This window comes from Rhinatrema bivittatum, chromosome 2 (genome assembly GCF_901001135.1).
Source record: "Rhinatrema bivittatum chromosome 2, aRhiBiv1.1, whole genome shotgun sequence".
Lineage (NCBI taxonomy): Eukaryota > Metazoa > Chordata > Amphibia > Gymnophiona > Rhinatrematidae > Rhinatrema > Rhinatrema bivittatum.
Genome location: NC_042616.1, coordinates 273773704 through 273799952, shown reverse-complemented (window position 1 = coordinate 273799952; position 26249 = coordinate 273773704). Strand labels below are relative to the sequence as shown.

General features: G+C 43.7%; 1 protein-coding gene across 1 annotated transcript in view; it reads right to left on the bottom strand.

The window, feature by feature from the left end:
* SUGCT (succinyl-CoA:glutarate-CoA transferase) overlaps positions 1-26249 on the bottom strand; it is a 1474461-nt gene that overhangs the window by 1409688 nt on the left and 38524 nt on the right. The window lies entirely within an intron of this gene.

The following is a 26249-nucleotide window of genomic DNA, read 5'->3' as shown; positions in this document are numbered from 1 at the left end:
GCCAGATTTTATAACATGCACGCGGGCATAGATTTGTGCGCGCAACCTGGCGCGCACAAATCTACGCCCAATTTTATAACATGCGCGCGCAGCCGCACGCATGTTCTAAAATCCAGGGTTGGCGCGTGCAAGGGGGTGCACACTTGTGCACCACGTGCCGAGTCCTAGGGTAGCCCCGATGGCTTTTCCCGTTCCTCCCACCCCCCCCCCCCACACACCTTCCCCTCCCTTCCCCTATCTAACCCGCCCCCCAGCTCTACCTAAATCCCCCCCCCCCCCCCACCTTTATTATGTGATTTACGCCTGCCTCTGGGCAGGCGTAACTTGCGCATGCCGGTGCGCGAACCCCAGGCACGGCCGCTGTGCCGGAGGCCTCGGTCCCGGCCCTGGACCGCCCCCGGACCGGTGCCCTGCCCACACCCCCGCCCCCTTCCCGCCCCTTTTTCAAAGCCCTGGGACATAGGCGCGTCCCGGGGCTTGCGCGCGTCGCCGAGCCTATGCAAAATAGGCTTGGCGTGCGCAGGGACAGGTTTTCGGGTTACGCGCATAACCCTTTGAAAATATGCCCCATAGGGTGCAAAAACTCAAGGTAGAAGGTACTGGATAGGGGTGAAATTCTCCCAAGCATGAAAGAAGAATGGGATCTGGGCTGATCATATCTAACAGTAACATGACAGCAGAAAAAGACCCAATGGGCCATCCAATCCGCCCAATAAACTATTTTTTAGGGTAGTAATTGCCACTCTGTGCTGGTTATGCCATGTCTTCTTTTAAGGGTAATAATTCCTACTCCATACATGTTACTCCCATGCCTCCTGTTAAGGATAGTAAATGCCGCTCCATGTAGATTACTACAGTTAACACAGGTTACCCCTTTTCTTTATTTCCATCCTTTAGCCATTAGGGATCCTCTGTGTTCATCCCACACCCTTTTGAATTCTATTACTGTTCTTGTCCTTCACTACCTGTTCCAAGAAGGTATTCTATGCATTCACCACCCTTTCCGTGAAGAAATACTTCCTGATATTGTTCCTCAATCTACCCCCTTGGAACATAATATGTCCCCAAGTTCTACAGCTTTTTTCCCACTGAAAAAGGCTCAATTCCCATGCATCATTAATATATTTCAAGTATTTAGAAGTCTATATCATATCTCCCATGTTCCCCTCCTCCACATTTTACATATTTAGGCCCTTCAGACTGATCTCAAATCTTCCGGTGCAGATCTCACATCATTTTGGTTGCCTTTCTCTAGACAGCTTCTATCCTGTCTCTACCCTTTTTGAGATATGGTCTGCAGAACTGAACACAGTATTCCAGGTGAGGCCTCACCAAGGACCTGTACAGGGGCATTACCATCTCCTTTCCTCTTGGTTAATCCTCTCCCTATGTAGCCCAGCATCCCTCTGACAGTAGCCACTACCTTGTCACATTAATTGCTGTCTTCAGATCATCAGACACTATCATCCAGAGGTCTCTTTCCCAGTCTGTGCACATCAATCTTTCACCCTCTATCACATAGAACTTGTTTAGATTTCTGCACCCCAAATGCATCTCTCTGCAGTTCTTGACCTTGAATCCCAGCTGCCAAGCCTTTGATCACTCCTCTAGCTTTCTTTGATCATTTTTTATTCACTCTATTCCTTCAAGCGAGTCCACTCTTGCAGATCTTCATGTCATCCGCAGAAGAGAAAACTTTCCATTTAACATATATATATATATATATATATACATACACACACACACATATATATATATATATATATATATATATATATATATACACTCACAAAAATACTGAACAGAACTGGTCCCAGAACAGATACTTGAGGAAGGAGAAATTATTACTTACCTGATAATTTTGTTTTCCTCAGTATAGGCAGATGGACTCAGGATGGTTGGGTTATGCTCCCCTGCCAGCAGATGGAGATGGAGCAAGCTGACGTCACAGTATATGTATCCCTGCAGTGACAGCCCGCCAGTATTCTCTTCAAAGGCAACTGTAGACAGAGTAGCAAACAACTTGATTAAAAACAGTCAACCAACAACAAACACTGAACTCATGCAAGGAATATATGTACCCCAATCTAGGGACTGGATGAACACTTACCAGTAATCCTCTGGAACACGTAGCCCCACTGGAGGACTACTGACACAATCATGCGGCAGCCAAGGGTAGGAAGCGGAGTCTGTCTACACTAAGAAAAATGAAATTATCAGGTAAGTAGTAATTTCTCTTTTTCCTAGCATGTAGATAGATGGACTCAGGACTAGTGAGATATACCAAAGCTACTTCCGAACAGGGTGGGAGGCTGCCCGCGGCCCAGTCAACACTACACGTGCAAAGGCTGCATCCTCCCGGATCTGCACATCCAGACAATAAAACCTGGAAAAAGTATGTAAGGAGGACTACGTCACAGCTCGGCAAAATGTCGACGAGACACAACAATCTAAACTCCGCCCATGACACTGCCTGAGCCCTAGTGGAATGAGCCTTAATATGAGTAGGCAGTGGCTTTTCAGCAGCCACATACACAGCCGAGACTACCTCCTTAATCCAGCAAGCAATAGTTGCCTGTGAACCTGGTTTACCCTGCTTCATTCCACTATGAAGGACAAACAAGCGATCCATCTTTCAGAAAGGTTCAGAAACCTCCAGATACCATACAAGTCTCTTAACATCCAAGGGACGCAACAAACAATACTCCTCCACATCCCTAACCTTATCCAGGGACAGCAAGGAAATGGACTGATTCAAATGAAATTCTGATATCACCTTAGGCAAGAAGGATGGAACAGTACACAGCTGTAATGCCCCTGGAGTCACCCAAAGGAATGTCTCCCGGCAAGACAAGGGCTGCAGCTCGGAAATTCGATATGCAGAACGTATAGTCACCAGGAAGACTATCTTCAAGGTCAATAACTGCAAGGAAAGGTTACGTAGCGGTTGGAACATCGGGCATGCCAAGAATTCCAGCACCAAATTAAAACTCCTCAATGGAACCAGTAACCTCAAGGGAGGCCGAAGATGTTTCACTCCCTTCAAAAATGGGCCACATCAGGATGAGACGATAAGGAATCACCATTCACCGAGCCTCTGAAATAAGTAAGAGCCACAGCATGTACTTTCAAGGAATTAAGGGCCAATCCTTTATTTATTTTTTTTTCTTTATTGAAAGTTTTATTAAATGCAAGTTAAACAATAAACAACAGCAATCATTATCGTTACAATGATAATAAACATGAAAGTGAAAATGAAAAATGAAAATTCCCTAACTCTCCCCCCCCCCCCCCCCCCACAGCAGGAATGAGAAAATAAAGATGAAAATGTAAAGTGAGAAAGTGAGAAATACGGAAATTCTTCACCAGCTAGGATGTCGGTGACATCTTCGCAGAGTCTTGGTAGTTATAGTTGGTAGTGCGATTGATAAGGTCTCTCTGGGAAGCTGGGAGTGTCCACCAAAATTTGTTCCATACTGAAAAACAAACGGACTGTTTTGCCCGAGGTTATGATTTCGCCGTCATGAGCTCATGGTGCAGTAAGGTTACCAAACGAGTATGCCACTGTCCTCCAGTCGGCCTTTCTTTTGTAATCCACATAGACATTATGGTTTGTAGTGCTCTTAGCAGAGCTTTTTTTCAGAAACAACAGATTGCAGTCCGGTATATCCATAAGAGCCTCAGTAGGGAGGTGCAGTAAGCATAATTTGATGTCCTTGTGAAGCTGTAGCTGCAATATCCTCACCAGGCTCCCCAACACTTCCCCCCAAAATAGATCCAACTGGTCACATTCCCACAACCCATGTAAATATGTCGCCTTCCCACTCTGACATTTAAGACAAACATCTGACTGACAGAGCTTTGCCGCATATAATCTGGCTTGGGAGATATACATACAGGGGTAGATTTTCAAAGGGTTACGCGCGTATCCCCCGAAAACCTACCCCAAAACCCCCCCTGCGCGCGCCGAGCCTATTTTGCATAGGCTCGGCGGCGCGCGCAAGCCCCGGGACGCGCGTAAGTCCCGGGGCTTGCATGGAGGGGCGTGTCGGGGGCGGGCCCGGGGGCGTAAATCTGCCAACAAAGGTAGGGGGTGGGTTTAGATAGGACCGGGGGGGTGGGTTAGGTAGGGGAAGGGAGGGGAAGGTGAGGGGAGGCGGAAGGAAAGTTCCCTCCCGAGTGGCCTCGGAGGGAACAGGCAGCGCACGCTGGGCTCGGCGCGTGCAGGTTGCACAAATGTGCACCCCCTTGCGCGTGCCGACCCTGGATTTTATAAGATACGCAGATCAAATATACAAAGCTCCCATAGCAAGAATATGGTAATTTCTTGATGGAGGTGTCCAATTAAACTATGTCCATCTATATATATATATATATATTCAGTAATTATGTTTCTACCACTTTTTCCAGTATTGACATCAGGTTCAGCAGTCTATAGTTTATTTTATTTAAAATCATTTATTTTCTGCTTGTAAAAGACCTGGCTTGCTAAGCAGATTACGACAAAGGTATAAAACATACAATAACTTAAAAGGCATACGCAAAACATTTGCACATGCACAATATATGACTGTTATTTAGGCCATCATGAATGCTTCCTGAAATAGTTTTAGTTGTTTATGGAACTGAGTCAAATCACCCATATCACATAAACTGTCAGGGAGGCTACTCCACAGGGAAAGTCCCAGAATAGAAAAGGCCCACTTTCTAGTTTCCACTAGGTGTGCATCCTTCAGTGTTGGAACTTTAAGTAATGCCTTCCCCTGGGACCACAGTACTCATGTCAAATTATAAGAGATAAGCAATCTAGATAAGTAAACAAGTCCATCCAATTTCAACATCTAGAATACCAACACAGGAATTTTAAATGCTTTGCTGGATCAGAAGGCCAATGGAGCTGTTGTAATAACAGTGACATGTTCCCATGGGCAGCCATGCAAAACTAATCGAGCAGATGAGGTTTGGAGTTATTTGAAGAGCTCTCAGCCAAGAAGTGCAATAATCTACTGGAGTGAGAACAATGCTTGTACTAAAGTACAAAAATCATTTTTATCCAAAATATACCGTAATTGCCACAACGAACGCAATTTTTTAAAACTCCAACTCTTAGAACCGATTGAATTTGTAGTTTAAACATAAGGTCAAAATAGATTCCCAAGTTACGAACAGATTCTTTAAATATACTTTGCTTACCATGCACTATTAAAAAGTGTGGACCCATACAGGAATCTACTTTTTGGGACTAGGAAACAAAGCCTCAGTCTTTAAAAGGTTCAAACACAAATTGTTCTTATACCCCCAGACATACACTGTAGACAGACAATCTGCAAGATAAGTTAGGCTAAGAGATTCATCACCTTTTACAGGTTTTTTTACACCATTCCTAAAATTCACAAGTCACTCCAATGTCCACCAGGCCACCCAATAGTTTCTGGCATTGGGTCACATTTGGGACAGTTATCCAAATACGTTGATTCTTTTTTACGTCCATTGGTCACAAGGAGTAACTCTTACATACGGGATTCTGCTCACCTGATACACTCCTTGCAAACTTTACAATTAGATTTTTCATCTTTAATTCTTGTTACAGCATATTTTTCTTCTTTTACACAAGCATCCCTCAGGATGTTTCTTTAAACATCATTCGGGACACTACAACAACATGATTTTTCTGTTGATTTTAATGATTTTTTGGTTAACCTGGCTTCTATTGCTTTAAAAGAGAATTTTTTCATGTATAGTGAAGTTTTTTTATAAACAAATCTGTGGAACTGCTAAGGGGGCCACCATGGCTCCATATGTAGCCTGTTTGTACGTTTCTTTTTATGAAGAACAGACAGGGCTGGATTTTTTAAAAGTTACGCATGCCAGGCCTGTTTTAAAAAGGCCCGGCGGCACACGTAAAGCCCCAGGACACGCATAAGTCCCGGGGCTTGCAAATAGGGACGGGGAGGGGGCGGTCCGGGGCAGGATCAGCGGCTCCTGGCACAGCGGCGCACGCAAGTTATGAAGTCGGGTGTACATGCGCATGCGCCGGGTAGCGTGCGCGCACATGTACGCCCGCGTGCAATCTTTTAAAATCTACCCCACAGTGTATAAATCTTCGTTCATGTCAAACATTGTTTATTGGATATGCTTTGATAATTTTTTCTTATGAAATGGATCTAAGTCGTCGCTACAACAATTTTCATACTGGATTAATAGCCAAGATCCCCATTTAGAATTCACGTTTAATCATCTTCAACGGATTTCATTTTTGGATTTATGGATTATCAAACAAGACAATAAGCTCAGTACTACTATTTTTACAAAATTTACAGATAGAAATACCCTTCTTCACTATGAAAGTTTTCATCCTCATAACTTTATTGTTGCTATAAAAGATATAAGTTGTGATGTGTTCCTAATATTTTTTGCAAATACTATCTAAGAACATCTATGTTAAATTGCATAAACACTTGCTTTAACTGAGGAATTGACTGTATTGGCTATAGTGACGCTGTGAGTAAATAATTCAGATATACAATTTTCATCCTTATGTAGCTTTGTATTTTTTTCTATGTGGTTTTTATATGTTCTTCGTTTTTCATAGAGAATAATTTGACAAAGTATACACCCCCTGATGAAGCCTCTCCGGGCGAAACAAAAAGGCCTTTGTCGGGGTTTCCTTTGAAGATTTGTACTTTTGAGTTTCACATTAACATTCTTTTTGTAATCAGACCGCCATTGTTTTTCACTGTTAACATTTGATACATCACTTCATTGGACTTGCTTCGTCTGACTCGTCTACTATGAACATTGCAATTATTCTTTTGTTATTTGTCATTAGCAGTCAACTGCACATTATATTTTTGAAAATTTTATTGAAGTTACAACATTTGCAGTCATTGGTTTGAATGTATGTTTTATGTATAATTTGTAAAAAAAAAATGTTGTGGTCATTTTGATACTACAACATTAGAATTTTTTCAAATAGTTTGGGTAAGACCAGCTTTTTAAGGTTTAAAAATATACATTTATTTTTGTCAATGTTTGAAATATAAAACTGGTTCATTAGTGTTCTCGGGCTTCATTTCAGGGCTCCCCTCCCCCCCGCAGGAATTTCGTTTTTCCCACGGTTTAGGGTTTTTTTTTCAGGGGCCCCGATTTTCAGGTTAGTGCGCGTTGAAATTGCCTAATTCGGGAAAAATGATTGCACATCCCTAATATGTGTGTGTGTGTGTATATATATATATATATATATATATATATATATATATATATATATATATATATATATATATATATACACACACATACATACATACACACATTTTTTTTTTTTTTTAAATAAACAAGAGATTGTTGGCAAAACTGACCCCAGCCAAAAGGTAATGAATCACCCCTGTTTTTGCCTCTTTGTTTCAGTAATGGGTAGCAGAGACTTGGTGCCAAACCAGTGGCCTTCTGCAGCCCATCTCTGTACAGCCCGACATTTGGGTACCGTGGCACCAGCTGAGAAGTACCACCTCCTCTCACATTGGGCCAGATTTTCAAAGGGGTACGCACGTAAGATACGTGCGTACCCCCCGAAAACCTGGCCCAAACTCCCCCTGCGCGCGCCGAGCCTATGTTGAGTAGGCTCGGCGGTGCGCGCAAGCCCCGGGACGCGCGTAAGTCCCGGGGCTTTCCTGGGGGAACATTCCGGGAGGGCGTGTTGCGGCCGCGCGTCATCAGGGGGTGTGGCCGCGGGTGTGGCCGCGGCCTCCAGACCAGCCCCCGGACCAGAACCTGACGCGCTGGCGGCCGGCCCAACACACGCAAGTTACACCTGCTTCGAGCAGGCGTAACTTGTACAACAAAGGTGGGGGGGTGGGTTAGGTAGGGGAAGGCCGAAGGAAAGTTCCCTCCGAGGCCGGCTGCACGGCTCGGCGCGCGCATGCTGCCAAATTTGGGCAGCCTTGCGCACGCCGACGCCGGATTTTAATGAATACGCGCGTATCTATTGAAATCCCGCGTGCGTTAACAAAAGTACACATGTGCGCAAATTTATAAAATCTACCCCATTATCTATTACAGTATAAAGTAGTGTGGCTGTCATGTTAGTCAACTTGAATGCATGGAAATAAAAGTTAACAAAAAAAAAAGTAGTAAGGTGATAACTTATTTGACTAGCTTACTACATATCTTGACTTGGATTGGGGGGCTGGGAAGTGATAGAAGGTGACAGCAGGATAACTTTATGACTTACAAGGGGTAATTTTCAAAGACTTACATGGGCGTTGTGTGCGTAAAATCAGCATGCACACCCATGAATACAGCAGTACACAAATTCTCAGAAGGGCAGGATGCAGAGAAATATGTGCATACCAAGAGGGCATTTTGAGAGTGTTCCAGGGCGGTGTTTGAAAGTTCACGCACATTTTTGTATTTTATAAACACAGCACGCCTATTCGTCAAACATACACACGTACTTTTACTCCCATTAATGAAGTCATGAAAGTTGAAAAAAAAATTTTATCTTCAATTTTTGGGTGGAGGGTCTGGAGGAAGTGATGGTGGGCGTGGGTGAACTGGAGAAGGTCAATGTCAACTGGTGGCAGCTTTGGAAAATTGGTGCTTGTAAGTACCCGCACAAATTTTTGGAAGCGAGATACGTGTATACATCAGCTAAATTTAGAATACACCTGCTTGTAAACATAAACCAAGGGTTCTTGCATACACATAGTACAGTTCTGCATGGTGAGGGATTTAGAGTTTTGCCAAACCAAGGCACTGTTGATGTTGTTGCCCCTTACCACTCCCCCTCCCTGTGAGGTCAGACAACAGGGAGCAGAAGATCTAAGGAAGAGCCCCACAGTTTGCTGCAGCAGCTCAAGAGTACATTCAGTGACAAAAATTAGAAAACATTGAAGCACACTGGCAGTCTTAATCATGAAAATTAAAAAGTAATTTTCCAACCTTGCTTGTGTCTGTATAATTATTATTTTTTAACTGAGTGAGAAATAAATCTCCCTCTCCTCCTCTCCCCATTTCTCAGTAGTGGAAGAGAACTTAAGGATAGGGAGAGAAGGAGCGGGTGAGAGGACCAGGAATGTGAAGAGGAGAAGGAAAGAACTTGGAGATGAAGAGAGAAGAGGACAGAAGAGGAGAGAAGAGAAAAGTGGGCTGGGAACAGAGAGGATGGGAGATAGAAAAGATCAAGAACGGGGGGGGGGGGGGGGAAGTACAGCAATCTGGGATGGGAGAAGAGGAGGGAAAGGGAGATGAGGAAGGAGGAAGGAGTAGGAGAGGTTGGGGAGTGAGTTCTAGGATCTGGGGAGAAAGAAGAGTTAGGAAGCAAGGTTCCAGAATCTGGGAGTCAGAATCTGAGATCAAGGGAGAGAGGATGTGAATTCCTGGGAAAACGGTGGGGTGGGGGCGGGGAAGAGAAAGGCATCCCCTGCCATGCTTCACTCATGCTCCCCCTCGCACCTCCCTCTAAACTCTCATCCAACCTGGCATACACACATACAATCCCTTCTTTTTCACACAAACACTGATCCCTTTCTTCTTCCCTTCTTTCTCACGCATAGAAATGTTCCCCAGCTGATCCCCTCTCATCATCCCCCCCCCCCCCCAATGATCCTCACTCAGCCCCCTTTTAACTTTCCTAAAATGATCTTCCTTTGCTCTCTCTGCTCCAGGTTTCACTCCTCCTCCCATCCTATTCCTGCAGGCTGCCTGGTAAAGGAGGGGCTGGATCAGGAAGCAGAGAGATGTTCTCTGCTTATTGACATTCAGCACAGCTGGAAGGCGCAAATCTTCAGCCAGCCTGCTGCCCCCTCACCCCCCCAGATTTTTGCTGCCCTAGGCACGGGCCTAGTGTGCCTATTAGGAAATCCAGGCTCGGTTATAACATACAAAATATGTATGTGCACTTTTATAAAATTGATGTATAAACTATGCAGAACCTTGCATTAAAACTGTAAAACGTGCACGTACTGAAACCTATGTGCATACTTTTTGGGTGAAGATATGTAGTATTTTATAAACAGTTTATAAAACACAGGCATAACTTTAGGTACCGGTACATCTGTGCTGTGTTATGTACACTACTGAACATTACCCTCTTTAATGGATTAAAAGACAAAAGAGTCTGTTCCGTAGTGTCTGATTATTTTAACTTCAAAAGGCTTACATTCCTGGAATGCTTTAAATGTCCCTTTAACTATTATGTTTTCTACTTTCAGTTATAATTATAGTTGATCTTATGCAGGGGGGGAGGGGGAGATGCTTATCTGGAATGACCTCATTTCCAAATTTATCATGTTTGTAAATTTGAGAAATACAGGGAGCAATCAAACTACTCACATTGGTGCAGACTCCTCAGGCAGGTTTTACCTACAGGGCTTTGCACCAATGATCATAGCAAGAATAATTAAGAAGTTTAAATTCAATTACCACCCCTGGAAAAAAGCACACCCAGACAGGTGAACCTGCTTTTTCGGTAGTTATGTATTTCTGACCCATAAGATGCATATTTTGCCTCCCCCAATTTAATCCCACCTCCAGGAATGACTCTGCTATGTGTGAGTAAAATATGCATTCTTTTACCCACATGCAGGCCGATGCAATATCAGCGCCCGGAAAACGGACGCTCATGATTAAGAACATAAGAACATGCCATACTGGGTCAGACCGAGGGTCCATCAAGCCCAGCAGCCTGTTTCCAACAGTGGCCAATCCAGGCCACAAGTATCTGCTCTCCTAACGCATGCCAATAAGACCTCTCCGGGGCGCCCGATTTAATATCTAAATCAGCTGCCACAGTAAAAAGGAGGAGAGAGGGGAAACTGGGCGCCCCTAGCACCTCCTCGGCCGTGGGCGTGCAGAAGAGGTGGCTGTCAAGAGGGTTAGGAAAGCGGATGCTCAGTTTTACGAGCGTCCCTTTTCCTAATCGTGCACAGCCACAAGTCAGGAAAACAGACATTCGTTAACTGAGCGTCCCTTTTCCTAACCTGACCACAGCACTTTTTTTTTTTTTTGGACAGTTCTAATTTTTCAGTGACTCCGACTTAATATCGCCACTATATCAAGTCAGAGGAAGTATAGAAAAGCAGAAAATACTGTTTCTGTACACTTTTTGGGCTCCTCAAAAAATTAACGCCTGCCCTGGGGCAGGCGTTAATTTTGGAGAGTAAAAATGTGCGCATCAGGTGCACATTTTGTTTTATGCATCGGGGGAAGGGGGGGGAACAGCTAATAGCCTCATCAGCATGACTTTACATGTGATGAGTACTCTTAGCTTCGCAGAGGGTTTGAAGTGCGTTTCGCGCACGCTAATCCCCTTGTAGCATAAGGGGTTGCAGACACCCGGCCAAAACGCGCATCCAACCATGGGGATTAACCAGTTGGCTCAGCTGAGGGCACTGTATTACACTGGCCCCGGACACTGTGTAAAATGCACATACTGGCAGGTATAACACTGTTTTACCCATGGAAAGTGGCTGTAAAAATTCTCTCCCCTTGCTCAGTATCATTGCTAATAAAACTGTACCCAGCTGGTTCTACTTGCTCTATGTCTTCTAATTATTTAAGTGAAGGCTGTTCAACAGGACCTGGAAGTTGGGGGGGGGACATGATAGATAGATGCATCACACAAGGCCCTGGAACATTTTTGTTTCATTTTTAAAAGGTGCAGAGAGGAAAGTCTCCCTACGCCCAACAGTGGACCAGTCCAGATGCCAGCCCTCGCCAGTCACTGATCACTTCTGTGTCAAAAATGTGTGGGCGAGGGAGGAGAGGTAAAGGGCAACCAGTTGAGCAGTCTGATTAGCTGAATGGTGCTTTATAATTAGAGTTCAATTAGCAATTTAATTGTATATTGAAGCAACATCCTCCTTAACACATTTTATACTGGCCTGATGGTGCCAGATACATCTCCCAAAGGTTAATCACAAATGTCTTAAGCTAATCCAATTAAATGGTATTGGTTTGTTTGCATTTGAAGAGAAGAGAAAAAGGAAATCTACTTCACTTTAGTATTGAGGGATTGCAACGAACCAGCAGAGGGCGCCCCAGAATTCCATAAAGTTTCACAAACCATGCAATTCACGCAATGAAACTGCAAAAGCAATGCAGGGCATACTGCAGGAATGGCTGACAGCATCAGCAATGTCACCTTAATCAAACCTACAAAATAGTACAGGAAAGCATCCCTCTTCTCCAAGCTGGCCTCCCTTTGTCCTTATCACGAACAGCGAAGTGGTCTTCAAAGAACATAGCACTGGGATTGTTTTGTAAATGGTTTTGATTTTCATCATGTTACAGAAATACAGTTACATGATACTGTACAGATTAAATAATAACAAATACTTCAGCAAATGAGCCAGTTCTAAGGTCCCTCTTTTGAATTGTCAAACTTTTGCCAATTACTTCTGTCCAAATCCATGCAAACACATATGTAAAACTATATCAAGGTTCATAAACCTTGATATAATACAACAAAATATCTGCCACCTGTTCCCATCTCCCATTAGACAAAGGATAGCCAACACAGCTCCCAATATCCAGGGTTTTTCCTCTATCTAAAGCTAATATACTTAAAACAGTTTAAATAGAACATCCTCATCCTAATCCTGAAAACTCCACACCCTCTCTCCCCAGTCACCATTCCTTTTTATTATTAATTTACTTGTGTATTTTTAAGATCTGGCAATGGCTCTCTGTATTCTGCAGGTGTTTTGTTTACACAGCCAGTGGAAGAGTTACACCACGTGGAACTATAGTTGCATGAAATGTGCTAGGCCAACTGCACTGAAAATAAAAATGATCTATTTATCCGCAGAATGGACCAGGTTTTATAACATGTGCGCGGGCGTAGATTTGTTCACGCAACTGGGTGCGAACAAATCTACACCTGATTTTATAACATGCGTGCGCTGCCGCCCCAGAACGCCCATGTTTTTTCAAGCCCCGGGACTTACGCGCGTCCTGGGGCTTGCGCGCGCCACCAAGCCTATGCAAGATATGCAGGGGGAGGAAGGGGTAGGTTTTTGGGGGTTGTGCGCGTATCTTACGCGCAGAACCCTTTGAAAATCTACCCCAATAAGTATAGCACAAGTAAAAAAGTTGTCACATCCGCCACTGTGACTCCATTCTATACTTTTATCCTATGTATTGTGTTTTATTTTATCTGTACACCACTTTGTTTGTTGAGAAAAATGATACATTAAATACATTTAACCTTTAAGGGATCAATATTTAGCAGCATTTAGCTGGATAACTTGTGAGTTATCCAACTAAATGCTAATTTTTGAGTATTTCATCCATTTATCCAGCTAATATCATCTAATAACAAGTGAGAGACCTAGGAGTCCTAATTGACAATCGCCTGAATTTCAAAGCCACTATCAACAAAACAACCAAAGACTGTTTCTACCAACTACAGGTGCTGAAAAGAATTAGACCTCTTTTCCATGCCCAAGATTTCAGAACCATCCTGCAAGCAATCATTTTTTCAAAATTAGACTGTTGTAACACCATCCTACTTGGTCTTCCCGCTTCTTACACCAAACCGATTCAGATGGTACAAAATGCAGCTGCACGAATACTGACAAATTCCAGGAGAAGGGATCACATAACCCCCATCCTAAAGAGCCTCCATTGGTTACCTATACACTTTAGAATAATATACAAGGCCATCCTTACCACATACAAAAATATCCACCTACTGGCTCCCATCGACCTACAAATCCCTCTCCAACTACATAATTCATCAAGACCAACAAGAGATGCATACAAAGGATCGCTACAGGTACCACCACCCAAATCTACCAGACACATCACACTAAGAGATCGGGCTTTCTCTACAGCCATTCCACCGTTATGGAACTCCATCCCCTCAAACCTCAGACTGGAAACATGCATCTCAACCTTCAAAAAAAGACTAAAGACATGGATATTCACACAAGCATTCCCGGACTCAAACTGATCTATCTCATCCACGCCCATCCTTACCTTCACATACACCATGATTAACCATCTCCACTATCGTTCACATGTTTGAATTAATAACCTGTCCTTTCTCTTCTTTCTCTACCAAGTTCTAATCACCCTGTTATATGTAACTGCCTTTTTCTGCACCATTGTTTTAGTTTATGTTTACGATGCACCCTTGTTTTATGTGAACCAGCATGATGGGACTGCGTTCTCGAATGCCGGTATATAAAAACCCGAAATAAATAAATAAATAATATCTAGCCAGATTACATAAGGGCATTCCGGGGCAGAATTAAGTTAGCTGGATAACTTATCTGGCTAACTCTGGTCATGTTAAGTAGTGCTAAAATTAGCAGGATAAAATTATCTAGCTTATTTTAAGTGATGTGGAGTAGTCATCTAGTGGTTAAAGCAAACAGATGAGAAGCAGGGAAACTAGAGTTCAAATCTTGCTGCTGCTACTTTATTCAGTAGCATTTTTTAATCGCTTTCCTGATGAAAAGTCATCCAAAGTGGTGTACATATATTAAAACAATAGAACAATAGACAGAAACAAAACAAATAGCTTGTTTTCTTACTTGTGATCTTACGTGACTTCAACCTCCATCGCCTCAGATACAAATTTAGGGGCTCATTCACAAAGCCATACTAGGCTGTTTACTGCACTGTAAATGGCCTAACGCAGGGATAAGGCAAGCTATTTAAAATACTTCACATTATGCTACTGCCATCATTGTGCATATTATAATGAGCTGATTAGCATACTAATCAGCTCATAAATAGCCTCAACAATGCAAATCTAATAATGTGGCTTGCTTCTGGAGCCTAGGCTTAAAGGGAATGCTTGGCTTCAAGAAACACTTCTCCCCTCACTCCCTGAAATTAAGAAAAAACTCCAAGGGTCTTCATAAACCCCTCCCCCATCCCACCCTCCTCTGCCAACCCTTTAGGTGGAGATAAAAAAAGTAACATTTTTTAAACATCCTAGTCAGGCCTGCCCCCGACTCCTCCTCATCAAGTACCCCACCCTCTAGACCCCCTAAACTTATCATAAACTTAACATTTTAGCCCTGGCGGTATAGTGGGGACCAGGAGTTACCACTAGGACTCCAAGCCCTGTCGCAGCCATTTTTCAAAATGGTGGCAGCTGGACATGGACTTTGCCTCTATCATGTGATAGGGGCAGCTGGTGCATTTTGAAAAATGGATGCCACCAGGTCTGGAGCCACCAGGGCTAAAATTTTAAGTTCTGGAGAGGGGGCAGGGTCCAAAGGGTGGGGTGTCCCAGACTCTGAGGGCCAGAGTATGTACATAATGAGGAAGGGTTGGGTGCAAGGCCTGACCAGGATCTTTAAAAATGTTTTCACTTTGCTTGTTACAGCTACCTCCAAGTGTGGCAGAGAGGGAGTGGGGTGGGGTGGGGGCGGGACAGTGGGTCCCCCGGTATTTTTTCTTAACTTTTGCAGGGCTTACTTGAGGCAGAGTGGCTCTGTGGTAACTTGGGCGAAAGTGACTTGAAAACAGCCAGAAGGAATAAGGAGGCAGACTGAGTTTCCTATTGTGCAATTTATTTTTAGTGAAAAAACAAAGTGCAAAGAAAAACAAATTATGCAGCTCACCTTAAATTTCAGGTAGCACAGAGACATCACACATAGCAGGTTTTCTCATACAGTGGCTTTCTGCCTGCTCCCCAGGATCTGTCTAACCCTTCTGGGCCCTGTCTCCTTATAGGATGGTGAGGGAAGCCTCCCTTCACCCAGAATCCCTGGCAGAGCTGATCCTTAAGGAGGACCAGCCTAGAGAGCAGTGCCCCTTTAAGCCATGGCGGTCTCACAGTACCGAGGCTTCCATAACGCATTTTTTGTGGGCTCTTCACTGCCACAATATTTTTCATGGTGCTATTTCTCACCAGGGAAAATATCACAGGATTCACAAAGCAGGAGTGCCAAGTGCCGCCCCTTTGTGAATCCTGCAGTAATTTTCCCAGAAAGAAAAATACTGCAGTGTAATAAATGAGCCCTTTAGACTGTAAGCCCTCTGGGGATAGGGAAATACTTACAGAACCTGAATGTAATCTGCTTTCAAGTGCCTGAAAAATGGAATATAAATAAAAATAAGATAGTCTGGAATATTGAGTGGTTCAGCTGCGCTACTGATTAATCCATCAAAGTTAGCCAGATAGGTATATCCAATTAACTTTGCAAGCCAGCTAGTGGCTGAACATTAACCCTTATACTTTTAGAGGGTAATACTCAGCCACTGGCAGGCTTGTAAAGTTAGCAGAAACTTTATTCCCCTCCCCTTCAATACAGATCACATTGCATTTCTACATATCTGATGACAAAAAGTGATAAACAGATAAGAACTAGCAGATCCTGCTTGGAGAGAATCTATAAGAGAGGGCAGTTTACTCTCCATGCTTATACAATCTTTGGCATCTCTGCTGAGACTGATAACAGTGATGCCTATTAAAGCCAAAATATGGTGCTTCTTCTGACCTAGATACCTGTCCATTAGAAAGAGATCTAAAGCCATTAACACTTCTCACAAAGACCAACAAATGGCTTTCAGCTAGTAATCATTTTTAGTCACTACCAGTCAGATTAGAGCCAGTGATCTATAGAAGTCATTCTAAAATTTTTCCACGTCTAGTCTCCTCCCCAACAACTTCACTCAGGCTCCAAGTTCCTGTCCCCAAGTTCTCTCCTCCCTCCAACCCCAATCTTGGCTTCATTCTTCAGTCTGAGCCACCAGAAAGGGAGGAATAGTACCAGCAGCTGAGTCACATTTTTGGCCCTACCTGGCACTGCAGCATGCAACACAATAAAGCAGCAGCAGATTCTTCTTTGGCCAACCACGAACTGCAGCTGAAGGGTAAGGGGGGAGGAAGAGTGGAAAAAGAACAAGCGATGTGAAGGATCTGAAAGATTGGAGGGGGGGTAAGAGAGCGTGGAAAGGGATGGGGTGAAGGAGAGGAGGAATGGGATATTAGGGAATAGGCGAAAGATAGGAGAATAAGAAGCTGGGAAAGGAGTGAGAGCCAAAGGGAATGGTAGGGTTGAGGAGAGTAAGAGTGGAGAAACTAGCATGAAAGGAGATGAGAGAAAGATGGAAAGCTGGTAGATAGACAATATGTGAAAAGGAGATTGAGGACTGGAGGGTAATAAAAGGGTGAAGGAGGAAATCTGAGTGGACAGTCAGGCAGAAAAGAGAAAAGGAACGATTTGAAAGAAAAAGGTCAATGTTAGAGATGGATATAGGAAAGGAAGTATTGACAGAAGAAGAGAAGAAACTGCAAATGGACAGGAGACCCTGGAAAAAGTTAAGAGAAGACAAAGGAAAGCAGAAGAGAGAGATTGGGACCAACACGATTAAAAAAATAAAATGCCCAGAAAATAAAGGTAGGAAAAAAGTATTTTATTTTCAGTTTAGTGACTGGAATATGTGAGTGCTGGAAATAACTATCTGTAATATGTATTTTGCTCAGTTCAAGCGGAAATGTACTGTATTTTTTGTTTCTATTTCTCCAGTGTTACACTGCAAACAGAATCTGACCTCTTAGGGCTTCCTTTTCAATTTTTGTCTGCAGGTTTCCATTTCAAATTTGTGGTCCCTTATTCTGTATTTGATGAGGATCTCTGTGATCGGTGTATGTGACAGATGTTAGCGTAATTTCTATATAGGTATCTACAGCATTCCAACTTATTCTGTTTTACCAATAGGAAGTGTACTGGTGTTCTAGAACCAGTTACTGTATTTGCAGTGTTGCCTTTTCTCAGGAAGGGTTGTTACCCTGTGAATCCTGAATATTAATATGCTGTTATAGTATCACAGATTTCCTATAAAGGTTCTGAGTATTTTTGACAGGGTTTTATGGTCCATCACAATGTACCAGATAGTGGAGGAGTTTGCTTTGCTGTTAATGAGATCTAGCACCTAATTAGGTTAAGATAATAAAAAATCACACACATCTTTTTCAACTCTTATTGCTTAACAAAGTAGGGAATATTCATCCATTGGGTAGAAGTTAAGGATAACACTTTTGGAAATAGGGTCACACTTGTGTGTAATAGATTATAAATAAGTGTTTCAATTAAAAAAAAAGAAGTAAGACTCTCTCAGCTCTTGGTATCATATACAGAAGGAATGCACTTTTTCACTTGAATATAAGTGAACAATTGTTTGGCTATGGCTCAACTGCTCCTATCCGCTGAATCGGAGTCCTCAGAACAGGTTAATCTGGGGATATAAACTTTAGAAAAGGAAACTTTTCAAGCCTCCAAAATGGCTTTTTGGAGAGGAAAAAAAAATCCAAGTTCATCTGGTTCTAGTTATCTCCTTCAGAAATGAAGGAATTTGGCAATGCTTATTTTTAAACACATTTTAAAGTTCAATATCCTGTACTGTCAGTTTCAAATATCTGACATATCTGTTGGCAAATTTTTTGTAATACTGCTAAAAGCTTTTTCTTATTTTTTTTGCTAATTTATGCATGCAGAAAAATGATATCTTTCATTTTAAAAAAACGTAGTCATCTCAATAGAATAATGACTTGCTGCTTGGAGGTAGAATATGACCTTCTGCACCACAGCAGGAAGATAATAAATGGACAGAATGTTATATTTTAAGCTTCTTTCAAATCCTGGATTGTGTCAAGTAAGTGGATGCCTGGCCTCATGATGGTAAGAACAAGTAGCAGGATGATCCAAGAGCATGCTTCTTAGGTAATTTTAATAAAATGTACAGAAAAAGAATTTACTGCATATTAATTTTGCATTTATCACAGAGAGCTTCGCAATGTGCATTTATGTATATATTAAAAGCTTAACTACCGCACATATCTGTATAGTCAAGGTGGTTAACAAGGAACAAAAACATTCATAATAAAAATCAACAAATATTTAAAACCACAAAAATCAAAACAAACATCAGATTTTGTTTTCACCAGTAGATTACAAAGCCATTAGCCGCTGATGTAATTTATGGCACAACAATCATTCTAAAGCGTTGCCACAGACAGATCAGAAGGTCAATCAAAAAAGGCCTGCTTAAACAGGTGAGTTTTTAACATCTTCCAAAATTGTACGGGCAGGTAGTTAATCGTAACAGCTCAGGTATCAAGTTCCAAAAATTAGCCCTAGCAATAGAGAAAACCCAGTCACAAGTCTCACAGAGATACGCACCACGCTGAGATGGCATCTCCTGCAAACCCTTATTTGCCCCAACGCAAGTCTCTGCCTGAGTGATAAATGCGTAGCATTGGGTTCAAACTGGATGCATCATGAGTGTGTAGCAACTTGTGAATTATGGAACCTATTCTAAACATGATTCTATATTGAACAGGAAGCTGATGTAGGGTTTGCAACATGGGATAATATGCTGAGACATATGTCTGAAATGACATAGGCAGCAGAGTTCTGCACAATTTGTAATGGTTTAAGTAGTGTGTTAGGCTGGCTGAAATATAAGGCATTGGAATAGTCTAGACTGGTAAGGCCGAATGTTTGAAAAACAGAAACAAAAGTCGTCAAATGATAAGAGTGGTTTAAGAGGTTGTAACGTGAATTTTTAATAAAGCAGAGCGTGTTACATTTTTAACACGGGTTCACATGAACTCCACTGAGATTTTCCAGGCGGAGTTTAAGACATAAGCAAAGGGTAATTCAGTTAACCAAGCATTTTTCATTCCATCATAGCTGGACTAAGGGACAGAAGAACTAAAGGCTCCTAGGGGACTTCTAGGTTCACAATGCAGGACAACTCACTGTCCCTTACTATCCCATTCTTATACACCACCTTAGTCTCATCTGCTTCCGTAGCAACAAAACTTTCAGCAGCCCTGTCACTTAACTCAGCATTTTACATTAATGTGGTGCACTTTTCAGTGATGGCAATGCAGATGCAGGAAGAGAAAAGAGCTCTTCAGACCCAATAATGGTTTTATTCTATCTCTGCATTCTGCACCTACAAAGGGAGCCCACAGAATCATACAGAAGACTCATTTGCTGCTAACAAATTAATTTCCTTCCACATTTCCCCACTTCTTATAGCACCTTTATCAAAGTATAGCAGAGCTGCTTACCTGTGACAGGTGTTCTCTGAGGACAGCAGGATACTAGACCTCACACATGGGTGACATCAGATGAAGCACCGATGTGGAAAACATATGTCAAAGTTTCTAGAACTTTGACTAGGCACATTGAGCATGCCCAGCATGCCCTATACCTCACATTCATGCGGGGGCCCTCTTCAATCCCTTAGCATAGAATTATGATAAAAACAAAAAATAGGAGAAACCCTAATCCGCGGGGTGGCAGGCGAGTTTCGCGAGGACTAACATGTAAGCAACTCTGCTTTCTCCGAGGACAAGCAGGATGGTAGTCCTTACACATGGGTGAATGAATCCCTAGCTACAGGCTGCTCCTCAACAAAAAAGGGGCCAGACATCCAACCAGGTGCCAACAGGCAAAACAACACCAGTGCTGTTGGTAACAGGGGGGAGACAGCCTGAACCCAAACAATGGGCCCTAGGTGTGAGAGTTGGGTTCTACACCTCAAACAGGTTACAAAGAACAAACTGACTGAACCTACTGTCACGTTGGCCAATCCTATCCAGACAATGAGATGTGAATGTGTGGAGAGAACTCCACATTGCAGCCTTGCAGATCTCCTCCATAGGAACTACTAGAAGTGGACCACCGATGCTGCCATTGCTCCAACAGAATAAGCTTTGACATGACCCCCAAGATGCAGTCCCATCTGGGCATAACAGAAAGAGATGCAATCTGCTAGCCAATTGGATAGTGTCTGATTGACAACAGCAACACCCAACCTATTCTTATTAAAAGAAATAAAAAAGTTGGGTAGACTGTCTGTGGGCTTCTGTCCACTCCAGCTAGAAGGCTAAGGCTCGCTTGCAGTCCAAACTGTGCAGTGCTGGTTCGCCATTGTGCAAATGGGGCCTGGGAAAGAATATTAACAGGACAATTGACTGGTTAAGATAGAAATCTATGACTACCTGAGGCAGGAACTTACAGTATGTATGCAAGACTACCTTGTCTTGATAAAAGTTAGTATAAGGTGGATAAGTCAATAAGGCCTGGACCCTGTGTGCTGAAATGACCACCACCAAAAATATGACCTTCCAGGTCAGGTACTTCAGGTCACAGTACGCCGCAGCTCAAAAGGAGCTTTCATCAGCTGAGCTAACGCCACATTGAGATCCCCAGACACGGCAGGAAGCTTCAATTGAAGCAGGCCCCACATGAAACGTACAACTATAGGCTGTACAGAGATGGGTGTACCATCTACACCATGGTGGTATGCGCCAGTTGCACTAAGATGAACGCTGAGTTGGCTTTTTTGTCAGCTTCCAATAAATGTAGAAGGTAATCAAGCAGTTTTTGTGTGGGGGTAGGAGAATGGGTCTAGGGCCATCTGCTCACACCACACGGAAAAATTTCCTCCACTTCAGTCCATAGGTCTTTCTAGTGGAAGGCTTTTTAGAAGCCACCAAGACCCGAGACACATCCTCTGAAAGATCAAGCAGCTGCAGAATTAACCTTTCAACATCCAGGCTGTGAGCGACAGGGCTTGGAGGTTGGGATGCCGCAACGGGCCCTGATCTTGCATGATGAGATCTGGAGAAGTCTCCAGACTGATTGGTCTCTGGATGGACAACTCCCTCAGGAGTGGAAACCAGACCTGTCTCGGCCAATGAGGGGCTTTGAGAATCACAGTCCCTTTGTCCTTGCAAAGCATCAAGAGAGTCTTCACCACTAAGGGAATTTGAGGATGCGCATACAGAAGACTCTTGACCCAATGAAGGGCAAGGGTTTTCAGAGGCTTGTTTACTGTCTGACCTGTACAGGGAGCAGAATCGAGGCACCTTCCTGTTGCAGGGGGTTGCAAACAGATCTACATCCAGGCTCCCCCAGAGGCAGAATATCCGATTCCCTACCCTCTGGTCCAGGGGCCACTCATGGGGTCTGAATACTCAACTCAGCCTCTCTCCTACTACGTTCTCTATCCCGGCTAGGTACATGGCCCTGAGCACCATCCTGTGGGACAGGGCCTACGACCATATCTGGACTATTTCCTGACACAGGAAATATGATCGCGTGCCTCCTTGCTTGTTGACAAACTACATGGCTACCTGGTTGTCAGTCTGGATCAGGACAACTCTGTTAGATGGACGATCTCTGAAAGCCCACAGTGCGTACCTGATTGCTTGAAAGTTGATTTGACAAGAATGTTCCTGAGCGGATCAAAGATCCTGGGTACCAAGCCCATCTACATGAGCTCCCCACCCTGAACTGTAGATGCATCCATGGTTAGGACAAATTGAGTAGGGAGACTCTGAAACACGATCCCCTGCTCCAGATTGAAAGCACCCTCCACCAGGACAATGAGTCCCAGAGAGACTCGGATGCAATCCTGGAGGCTCTGAGTTGCCTGGGGCCACTATGACCTCAGGGTCCATTGGGGTCTGCGCATGTGTAAACGAGCCAAGGGAGTAACAAGGACAGTTGCAGCCATATGGCCCAACAGCCTCAACATGTGCCAGGCTGACACCTGCTGGCTCTGCTAAATCTCTGCCGCAATGGTCACCAAAGCAACAGCTCTCTGGCAAGGCAGAAAAGTCGTGGCCTGAGCCATGTCTAACAGAGATCCTATGAAGTCCAATTGAGGTAGTGGGCTGAGATGGGACTTTGGATAGTTGAGAACGAACCCTAGCGACTCCATCTCCCGAATGGTCAACCCCATGGACCTGATGGCCCCTACCTGAGATGTGTTCTTGACCAGCCAATCATCCAGATATGGGAAGACATGCACTCCCAGTCTGCGGAGGTACACTGCCACTAATGGCCAGAATTCTTGTGAAGACTCGTGGGGCCAATGCGAGCCTGAACGGCAACAACTGGTACTGGAAGTGCTGACTTCCTACCACAAATCAGAGATATTTCCTGAGACTAGGGAAGATCTCAATATGAGTGTATGCGTCCTTTAGGTCAAGGGAACATAGCCAGACCCTTTTGCAAAATAAAGGGATCAAGGTGCCCAGGGAAACCATCTTGAACTTTTCTGTTTTTTTAGGAACTTGTTGAAGGCCCTTAGGTCTAGGATGAGACGGAGTCCTCCTGTTCTCTTTGGAATCAGGAAGTACCTGGAGTAGAATCCCTACCTTCTTTGCCCTGGTGGTAGGGGCTTGATCGCTCTAGCCATTAAGAGGGAGGAGAGCTCCGCTAGTCATACCTCCTGATGCGCTACCGGTCCTCAATATGGGCACGAAGGGCAATTTGGCGGGACACCCAATGGATTCAATTGGCACCCTTGGCAGACAATGGATAGGACCCACTGGTCCGAGGTTACACTGGGTCACTGGTTTGCAAAGAACTGCAGCCTGCCCCCGACTGGAGAGTCCGTTATCTCGGGTACAAGCAATCAGCTTATGCTCTCTATGGCCCAGTCAAAACCCCGTCCCCGGAATTGACTGAGGAGCTGGCTTGGAGGCTCTCTGCTGCCTGGGACAGCCTCGGGAGCCCTGATGGTGTTGAAAGGATTGAGGAGGCGGATGATAGTACAGTAGACCCTTGACTTACGAACCCAATTCGTTCCAGAGGGCTGGTTATAACTCAAATTGGTTGTAAGTCAAGATTATTATTTCCATAAGAAATAATGGAAATACCCATAATGCGTTCCAAACCTCCCAAAGCACCCCTTACCTAACATTTTCATAATAAAAAAGGGTTGTATAATGTGTGTAATTACCAGAAACACCTATAATTTTCCTAGTGTACTCACCAAAAAGTTATAAAATGTGCCTAGCCTACCAGAAACAATTTCATACTGTACTCACCATTCAAGTTGACATCTTTAGCTTGCAGGAAGGGAGGAGGGGAAGGATTCCTCCCTCCCCACCCCCTTAGAGCACATCTCTGCCCCCAGACACTCATTTCCCCCTCCCAGCATACTCATTCCTCCCCTCCTGACACCTTGCTGTAACCAGCTGACTGCTACACTCCCTTTCTGCTGCTGCACAGAAGCTTCCTTGGTCACCAGTGATGCTGTTGCTTGCTTGCTGCAATGCCGAGCCGGGTCTGCCTATGTGCTCCTGTGAACATTTGCAGCTCTGGGTGCACCTGAGATGGACAGGCCTCATCGGCAGCAGCAGCAGCCAATCACTGCAACAGCAGAGCAGAAGTCCCACTGTTGCATCCGTCGGTCGCAGACGGCTGCGACCGCTCTGTCTTACCTCTTTTCTTCCCTTTGGGTTGTAACTCAAATTGGTTGTAAGTCAAGATTATTTTTTTCCATAAGAAATAATGTAAATACCCATAATGCGTTCCTCTTTCTCTATCTCCTTTTCTCCTGTGTCCTCCTGTCTCATTTGTGCCTGTTCTCACTCTTCCTTCCCTTCCCCCATCTCCCTCCTTCCCTCATGCTCCAGCTGGCCTTTCCCCTTCCTTGTGACCTTCCTTCCATACCCCCTCTGTCTCTCTTTGGGCCCTTGCTCACATGTCTATCTTCCTTTCCCTCTCCTTCTTTGTCCCGCTCGGTCTCTCCCCTGTGACTGTTTTCCCTCCTCTCTTACTGTGTCTCTTGGCTGATTCGCTGCCGCCCCTCTCTCAGGTCTTGGCTCAACACTCACAGAGGGCCCCAGAGGGCATTGCTACAGGGATCTGTGGAGCCACTGGGAACTGAGGGCTGTGCTGTGCCCCGCCTCCTCTCCCCATCCCATCCAATCACCACACAGGAAAGGACACAGTACAGCTCAGGACACAGTACAGCTCTTGGCTCTGTCTTTCCCTGTAACCAGGAAGCTGTGGGAAAGAGAAGCCTCTTGCAAAAACCGGATTTTCAGTGTCCGGTTAGTACTTCTGACCAGGCACTGTACAGCAGAGCTGAAAACCTGGCTGTCCGGTCCAAAACCGGGCAGTTGGCAAACCTAGTAAGAGAGTATGCATGTAGTTCTGATTTAGGTGCCCAGACCCTATTGTAGGCATCACTTCTGATGAAGAGCAGTGAAGAGGAAGGGAAGCACTTTTTGACATATCACACAAGAAGTTATTATTCATGTTCTAAGTTTTTTGATCGTAATTACTAAGTACTATTCTACAGCATTTATGCTTCAGTTTTGTGCTTTGCTTTTGCTAGACAGGCAGACATTGCAGAAGGGGAGAAGTTAGATTGGAGTGTTGTACAAGCTGAAAAAGTTACTAGGCCACAATATTATAGAGCCATGTTTAGAAAACACACCAAGGTAGTTTGGCACTGTAGTTTAGTTGCAGGCCCATAGATAGCATTTGCATACATAGCAAGAGCGAATTTGCATGCAGCCATCTGAATTGTTTATAATAAAAAGCCAATCAGAAATATTTTGACAAATTGTGTAACTGTTATTGGTTTAGAGGTTGGAAATGTATGAAGTGTAAATCCTATATAATGCCTTATCAGTAAAGTCATCTGAGAGAGAGCTTTATACCGATGTGTCTTGCATGGCACTCTATCTCTCCATAAAATATGCCTTATATTATTTGTAGTATTTAATAAATATGAAGTTTCCCCCACAGCTGTTAGCTCTAAGCATCTATTTATTGAATCACAACAGTTCCACAATGCATCTGTTACCCACATTGAGTGGAGACAAGCTCAGGAGTTGGGGGTTAGGACAGGGATTGCAAGAACATGCATACTTTTCCATTTCCAAAAGTACATATGCTTTAGTCAGAAAAAGTAATCTGCAGAAAACCAGGGGCAAATCTCTGCTGCTTTTTCTTTCATCGCTTTTCACAAAGAAAGCACGTGCATACTTTCCCCTTTGAGAACTGGTGCAAAGTCTGGACTAGGACGTACAGCTATGCAAGCAGTATGAAAGCTGCCCTCAGTTTTTACATACCTGATGGAAACAAGATGCCCTGAGAATATTGCCCCCTTGTCTAAGGTGGACAGAAGTTTGCTAATAACTCTGGGGCCATTATCTGAGACAGGATGCTGAGCTAGATGGATCATTGGTCTAACCCAGCTTAGACGTTCTTATGTTATATTCATCCAGAAGCTTAAAGACGGCACATTTCTCAGAAGTTAAAAAAGTCTTGCTATGCTCTACCCTGCCTTAAACAGTTAAGATGTTAGACAACCATAGCAATATCATAGCATAACAAAAGGTTATATGCAGAGGAAAAAAAAATGTCTAATGTTTTACAGTTACTTATGTCACTAGTAGATCACAGCAGAAGCATATGTAGTGAAAGGGGGTTTTTTTTCATAGTACTTTTCAATTCTCA